The sequence below is a fragment of the Ambystoma mexicanum genome, chromosome 11, assembly GCF_040938575.1.
Source record: "Ambystoma mexicanum isolate Mex_15411 chromosome 11, UKY_AmexF1_1, whole genome shotgun sequence".
NCBI lineage: Eukaryota > Metazoa > Chordata > Amphibia > Caudata > Ambystomatidae > Ambystoma > Ambystoma mexicanum.
The window spans coordinates 1,186,843,235-1,186,866,542 of NC_090934.1; positions in this window are offsets into that span (position 1 = coordinate 1,186,843,235).

A 23,308-nucleotide genomic window follows, 5' to 3' on the forward strand; every position below is an offset into this window, starting at 1 on the left:
GTGCGTCGGGTATACACATGGATCCAGCCAAGGTTTGTGCAATCCTAGAATGGAAAGCTCCCAGCGACAGAAGTTCTCTTCAAAGTTTTCTTGGATTCATTAATTTCTACCGAAGATTCATTCCATCTTTTTCGCAATTATCTGCGCCCTTAACCTGTTTGACCAGCAGTAAGAGAATCTTTGTTTGGGGGCATGATGCTGCCGCCTCTTTTGGGCAATTAAAGAAGGCCTTTAGTTCCGCGCCTATATTACATCATCCCCAAGACGACCAGCCGTTTATCGTGGAAGCTGACTCTTCGGATTTTGCTGTGGGAGCCGTTCTACTTCAGATGGATCTGAGCATCGGAATGGAGTTCCCTGTAGCCTACTACTCCAGAAAACTTACGGCTAGTGAACGGAACTATCCCATTATTGAAAAGGAACTACTGGCCATCAAGACCGCCTTTGAAGAATGGCGCCATCATCTTCTCGGAGGACGCTTTCCGGTGGAGGTACGCACTGACCATCGAAACTTGCAATTTCTACGCTCTCTGCAGTGTCGGACCTTCCGCCAAGCTCGATGGGCCTTCTTTTTTTCACAGTATGATTTCCATATCACCTATGTACCCAGTAGCAGTAATGTGAAGGCGGATGCTCTTTCCCGTTCTTTGGCTGATGATGTGCAACATGAAGGACGAGACCAGCCTGTGATTGCTCCCAAGCATTTTCTACTGGCTTTGCCATCGTTCTTGCATAGGGTGGTACAAGCTACCTTGTCTGATTCTTCTCGGGATACGTTGATGAGACGTCACCAGTTGAGGGAGAAGGACGGATTGCTTTTTTTCCAGAATAGGTTATACCTACCCACGGATGAGCTTCGCCAGACAATCCTACAAAGCTTTCACGACTCCAAGATAGAGGGTCACTGTGGTATTCGGTCTACGCACGAACTCATTTCTCAACATTTTTGGTGGCCTAAATGGACTTTGCAAGTCAGACGTTATGTGGAATGCTGTCCCTTCTGTGCCCAGGTCAAGGTTCCACGCATGAAGTCTGTAGGCCTTTTACATCCCATGGAAACACCGCCTTTTCCTTGGCATACCATCGCCACTGATTTCATTGTCGATCTTCTGCCCTCTGAAGGTCATACCTGTATCATGGTTATCGTCGATTGTTTCACCAAGATGGCCCACTTCATTCCCTTCCCAGGAATTCCCACGGCTGCTCTAGTAGCACGTGCCTTTTTGCACAATGTATTTCGTCTGCATGGATTACCTGTCAAGATAATATCTGACCGTGGTTCTCAGTTCGTCTCTTCCTTTTGGGGTCAATTGTGCCAGCATTTGGGCATCCATAGGGCACTCAGTTCTGGCTATCATCCACAAACCAACGGACAGACAGAAAGGACAAACCAAACGTTGGAACAGTACCTCCGTTGTTTTGCCAATGCCTCCCAAACAAATTGGATGTCGCATCTCGATTTGGCCGAAGTTGCGTATAACAATTCAGTTCATTCTGCAACCGGACTAAGTCCCTTTTTCTGTACCTTTGGCCTTCATCCCAGATTGCTGCCTTTTACGCCAGTACGATCAAGTAATGTTCCTTCGGCTGATCGCCTTGTCACCGATATCCAGAATCTGCAGCGTCAAGCGGCTGGTACCCTGGCCAAGGCACGTGAGACCATGAAGAGACAGGCCGATAAGCATCGGAGCCCTGAGCCACCATTTCGGGTGGGAGATCTTGTGTGGTTATCTTCCAGATATTTGCCTGCACGGAACGTACCCTTGAAATTAGCTCCCAAGTTTTTGGGCCCCTTTCCGATTGTCAAGAGGGTGTCTTCAGTAGCTTTTGAACTTAGGTTGCCAGTATCCTGGAGGGTCCACCCTGTTTTTCATGTATCCCTTTCAAAGGCTTATCATTCAGATCCCTTCCATCGTGCCTGCCCTCGACCGCTGCCATTGACGTTGAGGGTTTCCCTGAATTTGAGGTGCAGGAAATATGTGATTCCCGTCTCTTTAGGGGTAAATTGCAGTATTTGATTGACTGGAAGGGCTATCCTGCCTGTGATCGCACTTGGGAACCTGTTAAGAATGTTCATGCCCCCCGTTTGGTTAGGGAATTTTATGCCCGTTTTCCTTGGAAGCCGGGTTCTTCCGTTCTTTCCGGGGGGGGAGGGGGTATGGTGTTAGGACACTTACCTGGCCTTCTCGTCGCGTCTGTCCCCGGACGTGGCAGTTGTACCCATATTACCGGCTTGGGAAGCGTGGCTGTAGGCAGCGGGCCGGCGCTCGACACCTTGGCTTGCATGCCCGAACCTCGCGGGTAACCAGGAACGGGCAGACAAGCTTGTGTTCCAAGCCTCGTTCTGGTGCCCGCTCGGCCGCTACGCATGCGCAGCCCCGCTAGCGTTCCGAGCCTCGCTTTCGTGCCGGATGCTGTAAATAGCGTCCGGCCCTCTACAGATCGCGTTTTAACGCGGTTTGTTCCCCACTTACCGTCGCTTGGTGCTTTTGTATCAGGTTCCTGCTCCTTGGCTCCCGCTTCCTTGTCCGGTTCCCTGGCCTCTTGGGCTGCCTTAGCTCCTGTTGGGTCCCTTCCTTGTGGTTCCTGCCTTCCAGTTTTCCCCTCTCCTCCTGGGTTCATTTCTGTTGGGATTAGTTTCCCTTGGCCCTGTGGCCCCTGGGAGGTTGTGGGTCCCTCCTCCTGGCATTCTCCCCTCTCCTTGGGCCTTCCTGTTCCCTGGGTTCCACCCTCTTCCTGATCTCCTTGTTTGTCTGGATCTTCCTTGCCTGTTTGGCTCTGGGTGCCAGCCCTCCTGATTATCAACTACCTTGGTGGATTGTGCCTGGACATCTTTGAAGACCTTCTCAATCCTCCAGCTTGTGAACCACTCTACCGGACCATACACCTCATCACCTCCCTGTCAGTGCTTGCACTGTCCCGGCGTCACTTTAATCCGCAGGGAGGTGAGCCAGTGGCGTCGGGAGGTGATTCCAATCCATCTCTGTTCCATTAGGGTTGGGTCAGGGTCGCTTCCTAGCGTTACAATGTCTGCACTCCATTTGAAGGTCTACCAGTCTGGCGTCACCGGCGAGACCAGCAACTGAAACTTCAGGTACGCAGCGCTCCAGAGACACGCAGCTTAACAAGGAGGAGTGTTGCAGGGGGAGTGCTTAACCTGAATGCCATCTGTTGCTTTTAAAAATGATGTCTCTTTTTCTTGCTATTAAAGGTTTCTGTATATTGTGTTAGGAGTTTGCATTAACTGTATTGTGTGGATTTTTGCATTTGTATTGCCACAACCTTAGTGGATGCTGTCCAACTGTTTGATTTTGCTTTATTTTTCATTTGACCATAAAATTAATATCATATTGCTACACACCGGCCTGGTTTATGGTCCATTGCGACATGGGGTGTTTGTTAAGGTGGGTGTGAGACGGGTTGGGGGCCTACTCAAATAAAGAACCTGTGGTTGATTAAAGATAAAAAGCGTTTTTATTGTGCGCCACTTTCATTGTCAGTGGAAGGAGTCCCTAGCTGGAATGTGCCGTGTTATAAAACTGTTACATAGTCGGGGCTCGTACCGTGATTGAGATAAGTGTTGTCCCCCGTGACCGTCTAACACAGGAGGCTAACCCATTGAAGGTAGTGATACGCTTAGTGGCTAGAAAACTGTGTTACACTGTAAAGGCGCCACCGCAAAAACATATACCCTAGATATCAGGCCTGTGTCTCAAAATAAAGTAAAGTGGTGTAACAACAAACAAGGCAAGAGCAGGGTAGAGATTGTGTCCCTGCATAGATAACTAAACAAAGGAAGAACACTCTTCATAATGAGCACCGTGGAAATAAACATAGCTAGACAGCACCTTCTGTCCAAACTATTCATAAACAGGGAATGGGCAGAGCAGGGGCAGGAGGCCTGGCTAGCTAGGATGATGCAACAGGTCACCTCCATACGCATGGATGTGTGGCAGGACATTGGCCTGTTACATCAAGGCCTGACTGAGTTTTATATGACTCAGAACATCAAAGATGAGCAGATGAAGATGGTCCAACTCACTGCGTATATATACTTCCACATGATAGTTATGGAAGAAAAATACCAAGAAAGTATAACCTCTGCGTGAAACCAGTCTGAGTGGCAGAATCCCAGTAGTTGAACTCGAAGTGTAGCCATAGAGTTCTTCCTACCAATGTACCCATCTAAATGAAATAAACATGTAGAGGAGTCTATTAATTGGAAGATGGAACACTGTACGAAACCCAGGAACTGTAACAAGGAAATCAGTCACTTGAATTGTACTGGCATTTGGCAGGATGGAACCAAAATGGATTTACTCTAACCTGAACAGTGTATTGTTGTTTGTCCTCTGAGTAGTGGATAACAGGGAGAGTGGTCTGTGGATAGCCTTTGGGTGAAAACCTATGAGACAGAATAGACAACTTGAGGAGGAGCGGGATGGCGTGAAAATGCAGTGTCAAATATTTGGAGATAAGATTTACCGTATGGTACAGAGCAAAGGGTGATAACTGGTTAACACGTGGTTTCAAGGATACATCCAGTGTACTCCACCAAAAAGAACCAACCACAACGGCACAAGGACGCCTAACGACGTGCGCCAGTTATGGAAATCTCTCACCTGTGCGCAGCATTTGGTAGAGATACACTGGAGTGACACTGGGTTTTATTTCCGTGTTCCAAATATCCAAATCATCCTTTTATCCTGTCCGAGTCGGCGTTGTGCGAGGTATTCCAAAGTTCCAAACAATATGCTATCGGGTGGTGAGTTTACGGTCCGGGTCATGAGAGAGCGAGCAATGACAGAGGCAGAATCCGTAGCAAAGTTCAGGATTCGTAGACAGTCCAAGGTTTGTTACACATATCAGAATGGTCGAGGTACATACGTTCTAGGCAAAAGCAATTCCATGGAGACTAAGCAAGGGTCTGGTAACAAGATATCTGCAAGGAGTTCAAAAGATACAAAAGCCACGATTCTTCGAAAATCAGAAGCAGCGCGTTGTGGGAACCAGAAGGCTAAGTACCTTTCCTCACGTGAGCTTTCTTGCGTTCGCCCCCTGCACGGAACGTGCAACGTGTGGGCCAAGGACACCACAATCTCAATGGCAACCTCCAGTTGTAAGGCTCTCGAGTCTAAGAAAGTACTAGGACTGGAGACTAAGGGATCCCATGGAAATACTTTACGTGTGATACCTGGTGTGAATGTCTGATCCCATGATGGTGCTTCCCGTGCGCTTCTGGAAAAGCCTTTGAACGTCTGAAAGGCCGCTTCAGATGTGTTGTCTGATCCCCAAACCTGACACTGAGCTCTTAAATCAAGCTCAGAATGAATTAAGGCAGGTAGAAGAAAACATGTGAGAAAGCCAACATTCTAAGGTGGAATTTGGAAACCTCATCAAGCAGCTCAAGGAGGAGTTGGCTGTACATTAACAAACCAATTCAGAACAGTAGGCCCAATTATCTGCATTAAAAGAGGAGTCCCGAGAAAAGGTTGACTTTGTGGAAGAGAGTCAACTAAAATTGAACCAACAAGTGGTATACAATAGAACCTGTCTACGAGATATGATTGTTTTGCAAGATCAGATTTAGCAGTTAAAAGATGAGAATAATAAGTTAATCATTTAAGAAGTTCATTCCCAAACAGAATTTGACCAAGAATGCCAGATACTAGGCACTATAAAACAACAGAGGGGTAACCTAACTGAACAGATGGGCACCCTGTATCAGGAAAAATATGCCCTATGCAAGGAAGTGTGCAAATTAAAGGTAGACCTGGAGAGAAGTGAGTTAGGCCTCCAGGAACTGACTGACCCAAAAGCAGAGTATGAAAATGTAATGGGGCATGTGAGACAAGTAGTAGGTGATCTAGAAGAGACCACCCAAACCAAAAATGTGCAGATATAGGAGATGCATCTCCTGCAACAAAAATGGTCTGAGTATTCCCAGACAATACAAGAAGCCCAGAAAAGAAATGAGGCCCTTTGTAATGAGAATAGGGGCCTCCAGAGACAGGTGGAAGCACAAGGGAAGGTAACAGTGGACAGTGAAGCCCTGATAGCAAAGCACAAGTCTCAGGCCTTTGCATACTATCAAGAAGTAGGGGCTTATAAGGCGAAACTGGGGAGGTTAGAAAAAGAGTGTACTGGTTAAAACAAGACTTGAGGAACTTCAAACAGTTAGAGGGTGGCAGGGCAACCCCTGATCACAGTGTGATGCCCTCTGTACCAAGGGCCTCAAGTCAACTTACCCCCCTTTATGCGCAAGGCACTGCTCACTTCATGTCCACAGGTTCACATACACAAGAAACCATGAGGTAGCCAGACGCAATTAGGCCTAGCATGATTGAGCCGGCAGACCAGCGTCCATCAGAGATTGATGGACGGGCGTCCCTGTTCATGTTAAAAAATATTATGGCTAATGGATCTGACCAGGAAGACTCCTGTGATGAGAAAATCAGGGAGCTAGACTTGGAGAAACATCAGCTACAAAGCAACCACTTGGTTCGCTTTGCAGAGAAAAAGGAGTCTGAGTTGAGGCCCCAAAAGAGTATTCTGAAAACCTCCACCCAATCAGGGAGGTGGGGAGCTCTCCACCAACCTCGGAAGCAGGAAGGAGTCAGATGGCTACTCCCCTGTGCAAATGCGGGAGTCCAAGGAGTGTGACCCAGAGAGCCCAAAGTACAACAGGGGAGAAGAGACTAGGCCCCATCATTCTGGGAGAGGCTCCCAAGCTCAAAGAATCAGGGAGCGCCTAGAGGAAAGTGATCGGACCTCAAATAGCAGCAGCTCTGAGTCTGAGGGCGAATGGACTCAGGTGCAGCAGAAAAAGAAGGCTGCCAAACAAAAGAGATATCTGGTGAAAGACCCCATTAGACAGATAAATGCTATTAGAAGTTTCATGACCTTGTACCATAAAAATGATAAATATTCAGTCTGGGAGCATCTGGAGCTATATGACCAGATGATGACCTCTTTTGACATTAAAAATGATAGGAATTCTATAGAGTTCGCCAAATGGACTTTCTCCCCAGAGTACTCCAGCTTCTTTGCTGGGCTGGAGGATCAGATCCATTCAAGGTGGTCCACCTACAAGGTGGCCATCTTGAAGCACTTCTCCACGCTCACGAACCCCCAGGAGGCTCGCAAGGCGGCCTACAACCTGCAGTGCGGAGAGCATCAGGCCCAAGAGAATTTGATCAGGAATTAAAATGGGCATTTGCACAAACCACTAGGCGAGGGCGAACGAATAGTAGGGAATGTATAAATACCTATTTTCATGCACTCCCGAAGTACATAATAACGCAGTTGGTAAGGGATTTCCATGATGAAAGGACTCTGGACTGGATAATAGAGCAAGCTACCCGGATCTATGAGGTCCAAAAGCATGTTGAAAACAAAAATCCCCCCCAAAACCCTCAAACAAACCAAACCCCCGCTGCTGTCAAGGTGGCGGAGGTGCAGGTTACCCCCATTTTGGTCCTAGAAATGGGGGGGCATAAAAATACACCTTCCCAGAACCAACCAAACCAGAGGCAGAGAAGACCCTCTAACCAATCACAAACAGGTGGTAGTCAGGTAGGGTACCCCACTAATGTGCCACCTAACTCTGCCAATTATATCAGCCCTAGGTACAAGGGGAACAGACCCATCTTGGGGTACACGTGGACCCCCCGGCCCCGGCCCAGGGGGGGATCCAGTCAGGTGAGTACGGCCCCAGGAAACTTCCCTTCAAACTTCCCTCAGCAGGGCATTAATCTTCCAACCTCTAGTTTAAGTTTCTTCCCCAGGTACCCTCAGAACCACAACATTCAGGACAACCCTCCTTACTCTCCCTGCTTTCAGGAGTCTAGACCACCAAGTCCAGGAGAGGGGAGGCCAAGGGTGTAGGACTACCCGGGAAACCCTCAATACCCGAGTTACTCTGGGAGAAGGGACAGTCACCCTTCCCGAGAGCAACACAGATTTGTCTCAAGACCCCCGTACCAGCCAGAGAGGGTGTCACAACTGGAGCGCCAGGTCCAGAACCTAACCCAAGATCTGAGTAGCATGTTGAGGGCTCAGCAGAACCCTCAGATGAGCATGGCTGCTCAGAACAGCTCGAATCCAGGGTCTTGCACCCAAGAACAATGATGGGGAGAAAACCTTGACAACAAAACCAGTTCCAGAGGAGTAGGCATGGGAGGAAGGGGGATGCAAAGCCCTAGAGGAAGCTTCCTTCCTCACCCGTGAAAAGCCCCTAGACAACTCAGAACCAGAACTTAAATCGCCTAAACCCGAAATACTGCAACCCAGGGAACAGAGGTTGCGTAGGAGAAACAAAGACAAATAAGACCCATTTTGTGGAGGAAGTCAGTGTTCTCCAGTTTGAAGGGGAAGAATCCATGGAGGATTCTGGGAAGAAAGTCTTTTCCTTCAAGGATGGGGGGTTCCGCTTAAAGGAAAATGGGTCCCAAAAGACCATAACTCAGAGTGTGTAGGTATGGGGAATGACTCAGAATCGCCCATCCCAGAACCCCAGAAATGTCTTCCTGAGAGCTTAGGAATGACTGAGGGATCCTCCCCACAAACCGGCTGAAGTGACTATCTCCGTGAAAAGAGGGACAGCACAGAACCAAGGGAAAAAGTGGATTCCAAAATCCCACCAAACTCAGGATGCCAAATTTTATTTATAGATTCCCAAACTCCGACACAGAAAACTGGCCAAGATCCCACAGTGCCCAGCTTGCCCAAAATGCCCATTTCCTTTGCCCCTTGGAGGCGAAAGAAGGTAGGTTTTATGCCCCTGTCAGGGTGCAAGGGCAATGTGCATTTTTAGCACTGGTGGACACCGGATCCCAAGCCACTCTCCTGTCCAAAGGGGCCTTTGAGCAGCTTAATTCAGGAAGTGGAGAGAGCCACCAAATTCCCCTCACCCTCCTGGACAACTCCAGAACTTCAACAGGATTAAAATTGGGTGACACAAGGTGAAGCACCCGGTTATAGTCGTGACTCCTTAAGGGACCCCCTGTCTATTAGGGAATGACCTCTTTCAGAGGCTGTCTCCACTAATAGACTGTGTGAACAATGGCCACTGGACTCAGGCTAACCGGCCCAAAGAAATTTAAACAGAGTACCGACTATGTCAGTCTAAATGGCACATGCCACATGTTTGAACAGCAATCTGGCCAAATTGAGTTCCATTTTCAGAACAATCAAGTACCTGACATTACTGTAATTGCTGTAGGACAACAAACTGGTGATGGGAACTCACCCCCATTCCATAAAATCAACCTTCCTTCCAGTTTTAAGTGGTATTCCACACTGGAAGGAATTACCTTGACATTTTATACTGATCCACAATTTAAAAACCCAAGTCCCATGATAAAAAGTAATGAAAAACCAGCTCAAAGCTTGGCTGATATTCAGAAAAAGGGGGAGCAATTGTTCCTCCCCATTCATTTAATTGAGGGGAGGGAGCCTGTTCTCGCCAGAATATGCCTGAATAATGGGAACATCTTCATTAGCAAAGCATTGTTATGATATGATATGGCATTTATAACGCGCCTATACACAAGTGTTTCAGGGTGCGACGCGGCAAGGGAGGGGGAACAGAGGGAAGGCAGAGACAACTATCCTACTAGGCCAAGTGTCATTTAGATCATGCAAGTGCAGGGGAAGGGGAAAGGGGAAAAGTGCGGAGTGATAGGGAGGGTGGGTACAGTGCAGTACATGGAATAATAGAATAAATAAAACAATAAGAGAAGTAGGGCCAGCTGGTGGTAAGTGCGAGGGTAAGTGCAGACATCAGGTAGCAAGTGCTGGTGGGGGAATGAAGGGGTACAGAAAAAACAGTTCCCAGTGCGGGGGTTGCCAGGGAGGCAGTGCAGGTGTGTAACTGGTGAAGGGGGACCTGGGCCCGAGTTCAGAGGGTGGGCAGGTAACCAGTACGGTTGTTCAGAAAACTCCCAAAATATACAACCATACCCACATTTAAATTGCTTGATAAGTGGGCCTGGAAACTCCAACTTCCAAATATCTCCTGCCTAGCAGGTGCATGCTAAAAATTTCCATTGGTGAAAAAAGCATAGAGCATAATTATTGAGATGTCCCCTCTGCATTCTACTTAGGCAGTGACATTCTCAGTCGGTTCGCAATTAATTTGGACCTCATGAATTACAAAGTCTGGTCCCGACTGGGGGGTAACCCCATGGGCTTTGATGATTCTGAAAAGGCATTTTGTTTGGCTCAATTGCTACCGTATGCAGTTGAAATTCGAATTGGAGAGAAGGTCACCATCCCAGGACGGACCTGACAATTACCAGTTTCCCTAAAAATCTAGAGAGGACAGGGACTCCAAAACCCAGACGCTTATGTGCACCTAAAACACCATTTCCAACAGCAGGGGTTGGGGTTGAACCCGACACCATTAGTGGATGTAGAACACGCCACCATTCCAATATTGGTGGATAACAGCGACCCTAGGAGTATCACTCTGGGCACGGACAGCTTTATTGGAATGGCGGTTGATGACCAGCATTGTTCCATGGATTTAGGGAATTAAATCATAGGACCAATACCCAATGACTGTTATGACTGTGACAATGACATACTGCCAGAAAAGATCTTCACCCGGCAAGGGGAGAATTTCTTGGTGTATTCTTTCTGCCCTTACGTGGGGGAAGAGGTGACCTGTGACATCAGGAAAGATGAGGCGATATTCCAGGTACACAATGACTGCCTCTCCTACCCGAAACCTCCTGTCCAGGTCAACACCCTCACCAGAGATCTCTCCATGCAGCTGGAGGAGACCGCTGAGATCGCAAAACCCGGCCCATGCTCATCTTTAAACTGCATGACAACACCAAAATACCTTTCCATACCTAAAAGGAAATAAGCAAGACATTATTATTTGAACTAAGAGGAACATAAGAACTGCATATAAAGACTGTAAAGCAGCAAACCTACGGAGTGGCAGCAGGCCTGGATTCCCACAGGGGGGCTTGTACCAGTGAAGTAACTTAGTTGCTGCTCGCCCCCCACATCTACATGCCCCTGCCACGAGAAGCAGGACAGAGAATCCGCATTTTACAATATTAAGGTGAGGAGAAGGCCCAAGGGGGAGGAAGGAGTTGAGGCCAAGGGAGGTGGCAAAACATAAAGACAATCTGGTATTGAATCCAGCTCTCCTATATTGCAGACCAATCTTTAACCAGAGGCCTTACCAAGGGACCGGGAGAGGGTTCGAGAGTGCAAATCATCCAACCAGGACTGGGTGGCGTCCCAGTGGATACCAGGTGAGCGTAACAGAACGCAAAGCCTCAATAATATTATTCACCTGGGCATCATGGAGACTTCAGAGACTGACCAGTTAGTTCAGTTGTTGGGACAATTATGCACTGAAGTACATTCAGCCAGGCAAGAAACTAACGCTCTTAGGAGGGATCTGATTGTTACTAAGGATCGTACTGACGAAATAAGTAGACAATTGCTCCAATCACAGGCAGGACAGACCCCATTGCCTGGTAACATTCTGCCAGCACCTGTACCAACTTCTTCCACCAATCCAGTACAAATAACCCTTCCTGGGGCAGTTCCTTTAGCTCCACCTGAACGATTTACAGGGGACCCCAAGAAGTACACAACATTCATGAACTAGTGTTGTCTTCATTTCCTTTGCAGACCTGGGGCTTTTCCTAACGACCAAACGCGGGTTGCTTTTGTCTTGTCATATCTGAGTGGCAGTGCTGCGGATTGGTCGGTACCATTGGTAAGTCAGGATAACCCAGTGTTACATGACTTTGGGGCTTTCCAGATGGAAATGGAAAAACTCTTTGCTCGTCGTACCCAAGGCCAAGCATTAGACAACAAACATTTTTCACTCTGTCAAGGAAGTCAAGACTTGCTTACATATATAGCAACATTTAACAGAGTAGTCGTTGAAGCTCGGTGGCCTGTGAAACAAAGACCACACTATTTCATCGGACTATACGAGGGGAACTAAAGGAAGTCCTTGCTCAAGTGGTTAACCCACCTAAAGACTGTGGAAAATTCATCAACCTTGTGGTGCAATTATATCACAGATTACAAGACCGAAAAGTGGACCGGATAAGGTTAGACACTCGAGCTATGTATGTCCGGTCAAAGGACAATGTTCCCCGTACATTGGAAAACACGGTAGAACCCATGCAAATCAGAGGTGTACGGCCCCCTTTAAATAAAACTGAAAGAGACAAGAGAAGGCAACAGCAATTATGCTTTTACTGTGGAAAATCAGGCCACTTCCTCAAAGAATGTCAAGTGAAACCACCAAAGAGAACTGTTGGAGCCACAGCGAAGGAAGATAATAACAAGGAGTCAGAAAACTACCAAGCCGGCAAGCGTAGAGGTCCGCTTGTCGAGCGAGAAGGATGAGCCACAGACCCCACACTTTGCATTACCAGTCATTTTGATCAATCACCAACAACCGTCTCGGAAGCATGCTGTCGAAGCATACATAAACAGCGGAGCAGTTGGGAATTATGTAGACCAAGATCTGGCAGCAGAGATGGGGCTTCCCTTATGCTTTAAGTCGACTACTGAAAAAGTTACTACTGTTGATGGGACAGAAATAGCTTCCGGACCAGTAACCCAATGTACGGCAGCACTAACCCTACTGTGCCAGGATGGACACCGAGAATCTATTGCATTCGATCTCATCAAAGCTCCTCAGTTTCGACTAATCTTAGGGATGCCATGGTTGGTAGCTCACAACCCTCTAATAGATTGGCGTGCCAAGAAGTTGGCCTTTTCCGATGATTGTGCTCGCACCTGTTATTACCAAGAAAAGGGGAAAACAGACTTATGTACATCTGCTACTCCCAGTATGGCGGCGATTGTACTAGGTGTGACTAGTACTCTACCAAATGAATACCAAGATTTTCAAGACGTGTTCCAGAAAGAACAAGCCAATACTCTACCACCGCACAGGCCCTACGATTGTCAGATCGACCTCATACCTGGTGAGCAAATTCCTTGTGGTCGAATCTATGCACATACTGAACCAGAAAACCTCCATTTGAAATCTTATCTTGATCAGTACCTGGCAAATGGATTTATCCGCCCATCTAAATCACCGGCAGCCAGTCCCTTATTGTGCGTACCAAAGAAGGAAGAGATTTGAGGACTTGCATCGACTATCGTGCATTAAACCAGAGCACAGTTAAAAAACGTTATCCACTGCCCCTTATTCCCGAATTATTGGATCAAGTCAAAGACGCCCAAATCTATACCAAACTGGACCTTAGGGGAGCGTACCATCTTGTTTGAGTGAAGAAAGGAGATGAATGAAAAACCGCCTTTCGTACCAAATACGGCTTTTATGAATAACAGCTAATGCCTTTTGGACTTTGCAACGCTCCTGCTGCATTCCAGTACTTTATGAATGATGTTTTGTGGGAGTTAATCAACATTTGCACCCTGGTTTACATTGATGACATCCTAGTGTATTCTGCTACAAAAGAAGACCATGTCAGGCATGTCTGCTACGTCCTTACTAAACTCTGCCAACATAAACTGTATGCTAAACTCGAAAAATGCTCTTTTCATGTCACCCAAGTGGAGTTCCTCGGTTTTATCCTCACACCAAAAGGTATCAGAATGGATAGGCACAAGGTAGATGCCATTCTTAACTGGCCGTCACCAACTTCATTTAAAGGAATCCAGAGTATGTTGGGCTTTGCAAACTTTTACCGCTGATTCATCCCAGATTTATCCCAAATAGTGCATCCAATTACATCACTATTTAGAAAAAACAATAAAAGGTTCCATTGGACCGAAGAAGCAGAGAAGGCCTTTCAAGAACTTAAGAAAAAAATCACTTCTGCTCTAGTTCTACGGCATCCTCGCCCAGACCTCCCTTATATAGTTGAAACAGATGCCTCTAGCATGGCTATGGGAGTTGTTCTCTCACAAAGGGACCCAGGAACTGGCCAGTTACACCATGTGGCCTTCTGGTCATGAAAATTCTCACCTCCTGAACTCAACTATGCTATCACAGACAGACTCTTGGCTATAAAATCAGCTTTCAAGGCATGGCGACACTATCTCCTTGGTGCTAGACATACTGTCACAGTCATAACTGATCATCGAAACCTGCAATACCTAAAAACAGCAAAGGCTCAATCATCCCATCAACTGCGGTTGGCTCTTTTCTTTGCTGAATATGACTATGTGATAACCTACCGGCCAGGAGTTCGAAACGGAAAGGCTGATGCCTTGTCCCGCATGGGTGTTGATGAAAAGGTATACATAACTCCAGATCCAGTAGCCATCATTCCAGAAGGCAAACTCCTGGGTTTTAAGACAACATTGACACATGGTGAACTCCAAAACAAGATCCAACTCTTAATGGATCCCACTTTGTCACAAGAGTGGTGTACTTAAGGAGAACATTCCACCATTAAAGACCAGTTACCATATTTTAGGACCCGTCTATACTTGCCAAGTAAAGATTTACAAGAGCAGGTTATTTCAGGTTATCACGACTCCCTGATGGAAGGTCGCCCTGGAATTGCCAAACCTCTAGCTAAAGTAAAACAAAACTATTGGTGGCCCACATACGGTAAAGACATCATACAATTTATCCAATCTTGTGGTGTGTGTGTGTGCACAAAACAAGTCCCAAAAGCAGAAACCAGCTGGTCATCTCCAACCACTGGAAATTCCTCCCGCACCATGGCACACACTGTCCCTTGATTTCATTACAGATCTACCTCCCAGTCAAGGATTCAACACCATCTTAGTAGTTGTAGACTTGTTCTCTAAAATGGCACATTTTATTCCTTTTAAGGGTCTTCCAAATGCATCCAATTTAGCAAAAGTATTCCTGGAGGAAATCGTACGGCTACATGGCTTTCCATCGGTCTTGATCTCAGATCGAGGTAGTCAATTCGTATCCAACTTCTGGAGGAAGTGCTGTTCAATGGCCTAAATTGACATTCGACTATCCATAAGTCACCATCCTCAAACAAATGGCCAAACAGAAAGAACAAACCAAACCCTCGAGCAATACTTATGTTGCATATTAAATCAAGTGGAAAGAAATTGGAAGGACCTGTTATGGATAGCTGAATATGCCTATAATAATTCATTACATACCAGCACTGGACAAACCCCTTTCTACACTATATATGGTAGACATCCACATACTTCAGAATTGGATCTCCCAACCCCTTTGGAAATACCAGCGGTTAAAACCCTACATACGACTATCTCCCAGGCCTTCAAAGAAGCAGCAGAACAGTTACTCCAAGCCAAGAACAGACAAAAGAAATTCGCTGACCAACATCGTAGTAAAGCCCCCGACTATCAAATTGGAGAGAAGGTCTGGTTAGCATCAAAATATGTGCCCATTAAAGGGACTCGGACCTTTCGTCCCCAATATCTGGGACCTTATTCTATTGAATCCATAATAAATCCAGTGGCAGTTAAATTAGCCCTACCACCCACTATTCAGATTCACCCTGTGTTTCACGTATCACTCCTGAAACCGGTACAACCCAGTACTCGGGTTATAACACCACCAAAACCAGTATTAGTTGACAGAGAACCAGAGTTTGAAGTAAAGGATATCCTCGACTCAAAATACACCAGATCCAAACAATACTACTTAGTTGATTGGAAGGGATACGGCCCTCAAGACAGATCATGGGAGCCTAGTGAATACATCCATGCGCCTCGCTTAATTAAAAAGTTCCATCAGAATTACCCAGCCAAACCAGCACCAGGCAGAAGTGCCACCGTGAGAGGGACCTTGGGGGGGGAGTGCTGACATGACCCTTGCCCCTGGCCCTCACTGGCAAGTCAGCCTTCCAGTTAGGGCCAGGTCAAAGGCCTTAAAACCTCATTCAAGACTCTCTTGGAGTCAGTCCTGGTGCCTCTGGCACAAGACTCATAACCATTATGAAGACCAACATTAGAATGGGACTATTTACTTGGGACTATTTAACTTGGGGGGGTTCAGCCAACATGGAGGCACACACATAGCTAAGTTACAAGGAACTGAGCTATCCGGTCTAGTCTTTTGGGAGTGGCAGGCCTGGGACTACTTTGGGTGCGGCAGGCCTGGGACTATTTTACCTGGACTACTTTACCTGAGACTATTTAAACCATACCCAAACAGCAGAACATGCTTTGCGTTATTCTGCTGTGGGCAGCGTAACACTCACTGTGCCTCAATACACGGTAGGCGGTGGACCAAGGTGCTATTAGCATTACCGGTACCGCCTTGGAGGAAAGGGGAATTACCGCCTTATCCCAAGTTCAGGAAGGTGGTAATTCCGCCTTCCTCTATTGCCCTTCCCCATTCCCATTTTTGCCCCATAGGGCTCAATGGGAATGGGGAAGGCGCTAATTACGGTACCGCAAATTGCGGTACCGTAATTAGCACCCTGGTCCCTTTGCGGGTTGGTTTTTAACGCCTGCAAAAAGCAGGTGTCAAATTCCCCAACCCGCAAAGGGACCTCGTAGTAAGGCGGTAAGGATTTACCGGTACCGGTAAAATACCAGTACCGGTGAACCCTTACCGCCTACCGTGTAATGAGGCCCACTGTGTCCAGTACTTTGATGCCAGCTTCCTGAAAACCAAGGACCTGCAGAGAGTGAAAGAACACTACGAAACTTACCTGGAACAGTGTCCTGTCTTAAATCCATCGCTGACTTCAGTTCCACTCACCTGAAGGTACGAACTCCATCATTCAGCACTGCATGCATCCTGGAATACCATAACCTGGAAAGAGGAGAAACAAAGACAGCATTAGTAAGCGTTTACTCACGTTTCCTCCTGAATGAAGAAAGCCACACAATTCTTACCTGGGTAGTCATCTCCTGGTCAGTATCATTGCTGGTACATTACGGAGCTCGGTGAGGAACATCGCAACCTGCTAGGAGAGAAAAGACACAGGTTAGCAATATAAAAGGCGAAACAGCGCAGCGCATCGTGCATTACTCACCGGACAGCATCGAGCACACCGCATTTTCACCTACCGGCCCATGCTCATCTTCAAACTGCATGACAACACCAAAATACCTTTCCATACCTAAAAGGAAAGAAGCAAGACATTATTATTCGAACTAAGAGGAACATAAGAACTGCATATACAGACTGTAAAGCAGCAAACCTACGGAGTGGCAGCAGGCCTGGATTGCCACAGGGGGGCTTGCACCAGTGAAGTAACTTGGTTGCTGCTCACCCCCCACATCTACACGCCCCTGCCATGAGGAGCAGGATTGAGAATCCACAGTTTACAATATTAAGGTGAGGAGAAGGCCCAAGGGGGAGGAATGAGTTGAGGCCAAGGGAGTTGGGAAAACATAAACACAATCTGGTATTGAATCCAGCTCTCCTATATTGCAGACCCATCTTTAACCAGAGGCCTTACCAAGGGACCGGGAGAGGGTTTGAGAGTGGACATCATCCAACCAGGGCTGGGTGGCGCCCCCGTGGATACCAGGTGAGCATAACAATCACCCCTGAGGGCCTCTGTCCCCAGGTGAAAAAAGTGTAAGCATTACTAAAACTAAAAGACCCCACAACTCTGCGTGAACTAAGGAGCCTTCTTGGACTGACTAATTACAGTAGGATTCATTGAGGATTACACGGAGGTCACGAGACCCCTGGTCCATTTGTTAAAGGGGGGGTCAAGTGGGAGTGGGGTCCAAAACAAGCAGAGGCAGTGAAACAACTAAAGAAAAACCTTTCACAAGCGCCTTGTCTAGTTTACCCCGTCAAAAACAAGGAGTTCTTCTTGGAGACAAGGTTCTCGAATACGTGCTTAACAGCAGTATTGTACCAAAAGCATGACAAGGTCAATAGAGTCATCTCCTGTGCGAGTAAGACTTTATCTTCTGTGGAGAAAAAATTCAACGATTGTGAGAAGGCACTCCTGGCAACGTTGTGGGCATTGAAAAATTACCACCCATTCTTCCAGGGGAGCACATCATTGTCGAGACCCCTCACCAGCCTTTGCAATACCTCCAAAGCGACAGAATCCGGGCAAGGAATGAGAGTAGTTCCAGAATTACTTCCTGGATTCTGTTCATGCAAGGCTTTCCTGTGGAGGTCAGATATGGCCAAAACAAGAAGAGTCCCCTTGCGCAAGGTTTGGCTGACTTGCATGATTGCCCGAGAAAACTGTCTTGAGGACGAAAGTCTCAAAACCGAAGACAACATGGAGGCATACCTGAATTCTCCGAACAAAGTCTATGAAGAAGACACGTGCAAGGGGATGCCCACAGTTTATGTGGACGGGTGCTCCTACCAGGTTGACAACAATGGGGAAAAGGAACTGGTGGCCGGCGTTGGGAATGCCTTGGTAAATGATGCCCTAGAGCCCTCCACTGGGTACAGGATCGGTCCCGTAGTAGCCAGGCCATCCTCACTGCCGTGAAACACCGACTCCACGAACTGGTCATAATCACTGTTTCAGATTATGTCCAGAACGGGATCATGGAGCAGCTGATTAATTGGAAAACCCAAGGCATGCTGAGTGCAAACAATAAACCACTCAAGCATGGCAAACTGATACAAAATATTGATGATCTGGTCACCTCTAATGGGATGACCATCTATTGGAAGAAGATCAAGGGTCATTCCAGAATAGAGAGACCAGACAAAACCGGAAATGACCTGGCTGATCATTTGGCCAAAACCGGAGCCATCCAGGCGGATCTCCTTGAGATTGAGTCCCTGTTGGGGGAAATCTAGGTCACTGCCGTCACCAGGTCCCACATACCTGCCCAAAATGAACTCTCAACTGCCCAGTGGAGTATGGAGAACCCAGATGCTGATTTGATCATGGCACAAAAAGGGGATCCGATTATTGGGAAATGTTACCAACACATTGAGGACCCCCTGAACTTTCCTATGACGGAAACTGATTACATTGGGAAAGAGGATCTCCGGGTGTTGATGAAGGTTCCCAAAATGTTCCAAATCCAAGATGGTTTGTTGGTAAGGAGATCCATCTCTGGATGTGACCAGTGGGTGGGACCTACCTCATTCCGAAGCCTGATGCTAAGTCACGCCCATGACACAGCCACAGCCAGTCATCAGGGGTTTCATACTACTTTAGAAATCTTGTGGGCAGTCACATACTGGTAACACATGAGGCAGGACCTCGACCAATATTTGAAAGGGTGTCTTGTGTGTGCACAATTTCAGCCAAGTTCACTCACACGCCGAGTTCCCCTCCAGAAAAAGGGGGATGACACTGCCTTGGTCAGATTTACAAGTAGATTTCATCGGGCCCGTGACTCGCTCCTCTAGGGGGAACAAGTACATGTTAACAGTAATATGCTTGTTTACTAAAAGCGTTAAATGTCTCCCAACCACAAATTGCAAGGCAGAAACAGCTGCTGCCCAGATGATCAACCACATCTTCTCGCGTTTTGTCCCTCCCCAAAGGATTGAGTCAGACCGAGGAAGTCACTTCACCAGCGAAGTGATGACAAAGATGTGGGAGATACTTGAGGTAAAGAGAAAACTCCATATTGCATACCCCCTAGCCTCTAGTGGGGGAGTTGAGAGGTATAATAAAACAATTGTGAGCATTCTTAAGAAGTTTGTGGCAGACTCTGGGCTTAGTCGGGACATCCGATTACTGCTTGTCCTGATGTGATGGCCATCAGATCAACGCAATCTTCTGCGACCAAAATGTTGCCATTTGAGCTAATGACTGGACTAAAAATTGTGCTACCCCAGCATCTGCTCTATAGAACCCAAGAGAAGACACTGATTAACTTGTCCACAACAGATGAATATGTTGAGAATCTGAGAAAACACCTTCACCATGCTTTTGCTTACACTCAGCGGAATCTGGAGAAATTGGCAGAGGGGATGAAAACCCACTACGATTTAAAGACAACTAAAAAAAGAATATCAAGTAGGAGACAGGATCTACTTGAACAATTTTCAGAGGAACCAGACCATGGAGCAGAAATTCCTCCCTTCGTGGCACTGTTCCATTGAAATTGTAAACAAAATTTCACCTGTCGCCTATAAGATCCGCATCCACATAGGAAAACTGTCTGATGAAAAATGGGTCTACATCAATCAGTTAAAAAGCTGTTACCCCAGACACGCTTTGCAGCTGATTGATGAGCCAAAGGAAAATCACGCAGGGGAACCACCTGAAGAATGAGAAGAAAGGGAAAAAAAACAAAGGGAAGTGTTTAGATGCATAGGTATATCTATATAACAGGGAGTAATTTACTTGATGTTATTGTAAAGATTAGAAAAAGATGTTATAAAAATAAAGTTGTTGACCTTGTTCAGTTGAGTAATTTATTTGGTGTGATTGTAAAAAAATGAGAGAGTACCACATCCTGCAAATTGTAAACGGTAATCATGGTTCTACTGTTTTAAATCTTCTGGGAACAATGTCCGTAAAAATTACTAAAACATGTTTTTTATCTATCTTCTATTAAATAATTAAACTCATTACCTTCTAGCCTGGTGAGGACCACCCCGGGGACCTGGAAGAGAAGGAAGGAAAGAGGGTGCCGCCCCATACCCTCCAACCTAGACAGAAGGGGATCCTGGAGTCTCGCTCCCTGATGAAGGAGAATTCCGCCGAATGAACTCCACTCTGCCCTACTCTTCCTGAACAAAAAGTCACGGAAGAGCAGGCATGCGGGGGGAATCTGTGGGGTGCATTTAAGGCCCTAAGCAGAAATCCCCTTCAACCAAAAACCGAATTGAAATAGTGCCACAAAAACAGCTGTGCTTTTCATTTCCTTGCACATGTGTGGTGAGCATTGCACACTGCCACCCAAAGAATGGCTATGCATTGGCTTAACTTTCAAGTTGAATGATCAGAAAAAGACCTGCATTCAGAATGGCTCAACATTCGTTGTTCTGTCCTTGGAAAGCCTAAAGTTGCGCACGAAATTTAAGACGGCCCTACATTTGTTCTTTTTGTCATTTAAAACACCACAAAGTTGTGCGCCCCATTGAAACATACCCCTGCATGCTTTATTTCATCTGATTGCCAAAAAGTTAGGCAATACCTCCCAAGAATGCCATTGTCTACTAATATATCACATGAGGGGCAGAGAGTTCTGCGTTTCACTCAACAAGGCTTTTGTTTCCTTTTGATGTATACCATCACACTCAAATTGCAGTAAATGAAATAAATAATGTGGCACTTCGTTTTCCATGTCAATATCACAGAACTTCTGTGCAGTATCCCTCTGTGTCCATGAACCAACAGTATATTAAACCCTCCCCAGAAGATTAATTGAAAGTCAATTCCATGAGTTGCAGAAACTGCATGTACAACTTGGAATGAAAGGCCTGCAGACGTGTGAGAATCTGCTCTTTTAAAAATAAGGAAAATGCTATGTCAAATGACAGCTTTTGCTCGCACAGAAATGTGTTTGAATATGTAGGTGGGGGTTTGGCTACATAATGTACATTATATTTGACCCCACAAGACTTGGTTACTTAGAAAAGACTCAGAAACCAGTAAAACTGGGGTTTTGGCCCAGGCACTGAATTCAATGGCCAGCCCTGCCTCCCACTGAAAAAGTTGCATCCATAAGTGAACCGGCCCAAAAGGACATATGAAAAGGCTGAGAGTGTGAGGATTCGGCTCCCTGCTAGACTAGCAGGCAGCCCTGGAAGAAGGAAGAATGGAAGCCAGTATGGCTGATGCACAACCAAGAGGTGCGATTTCCTCCAGCACCCACTATGAAGGAGGAACTGTCAAACTTCAAAGGGCATCATAAAAGTCCTTTGTTGCAAACCAAGCCTGGCAGAGACAGTTTGCTGTGGGGGTCTGCAGCACCACCCATACATGTGCCAAATCCACCCCATTGACATTAAAGGACTTCTGTATTTTAAGACATTTTTACCTGCACCCTGAATAAGTAGAAATTTTGTATTATGCCAGTTGTCCATGTCATCGTTAGGCGAATGTAAAGAATCCAAGTACATGTTTCTAGCACATGGTGAAATGAAATGGCCATGAAAGGCGCATTTTGGGGTGAATTATAAATGGGACGAATAGGAAACTAGGTGAGAAGATGCAAATTGTTCTTGGGACTATGTGTAGTCATTGGCAGAATGTAAAATATTATGTATTTCATAAAAATGGCAAAAATGGGCCAAATGGCGATGCAACCTCGCACAGAGTTGGCGATCGGATTGTACAATTCCCTATGACCTATTGAATCCGCATATCTACTTCTTATGGCGGTGGCTAGTATAAGTTTGAAGTTTTGATCTATAACTCATTTTTGGTAAAAAGTAGGCTGGAGAGACAAAGTTCATGAATGCAAACACATAAATGATGTATTTTCTCCTGAACCAATCGGCCCAGGGGAAGGAGAGAGGACCGATGGGCTGTCCTATCCCAGGATAGGGGTAATTCCAGAGTACTTTCCCCCCATGTTGTAAATTTGATGGTGTAATTTTGGCTATATAAGGGGGAGACAGAGAAAGACTCAAGACTGACTCAAGAATCAAAATCCATTCAAGATCCAGGAAACCAGATCCATCCATCCAGGCAGATCCATCCATTCATCCAGATCCAGGCACACCCAAGAATCCAGGGATCCGTTCATTGTGTTCATCTACAATCTCTCTAACATGCCGTTGAACATCATCCCTTCTCTCAAGCCAGGCCAACATCTTACTGGCTTTATCCCCGCATTCATAGATCTGAGCCCTTTACTCCCTGTGTGCGTGTTTGGCGTTATCTAATATAATGTTACAGAGATATTCCCTAGCCTTTAGAAGGGATCTGTGAGTTTCAGGGGCAGTATCAAGAATATATTTAGTCGCCCTTAGATCTCATTCCACTGGGACTGTTTAAAGCAGTGCCTATTGAGTTTTATGACACACTGGCTGTTGCAGTAAATTTGTCTCTGCAGTGAGGCGTAGTTCCGTCTAAGCTTAAAGAGGCTTTAGTTATTCCATTGCTGAAAAAGCCATCACTTGACCCTCTGATTTTGGTTATCGGCCTATTTCACTCTTGCCCTTTCCTATGAAGGGTTTGGAAACAGTAGTGTCCCCCAATTGAGAACTTTCTTGGAAAGTCAAGACATCTTAGATAGCTTCCAATTCGGCTTTCGCCCCTTGATGGGAACCGAATCAGTTGTGGTATTGGTATTGGATGATCTTACCATGATCAGGGACGAGGGCTTTCTTGACCTCTTGGTCGCAGATGGTTTCCCTTCACCCCTACCGCTCCTCTCCGGTTTCGGACTGCTGCGGTGTTCCGCAGGGTTCGGCTCTTTCTCCCCTGCTTTTCAATTTACATATTCGCCCTTTGCTGATCTTGATTCATCT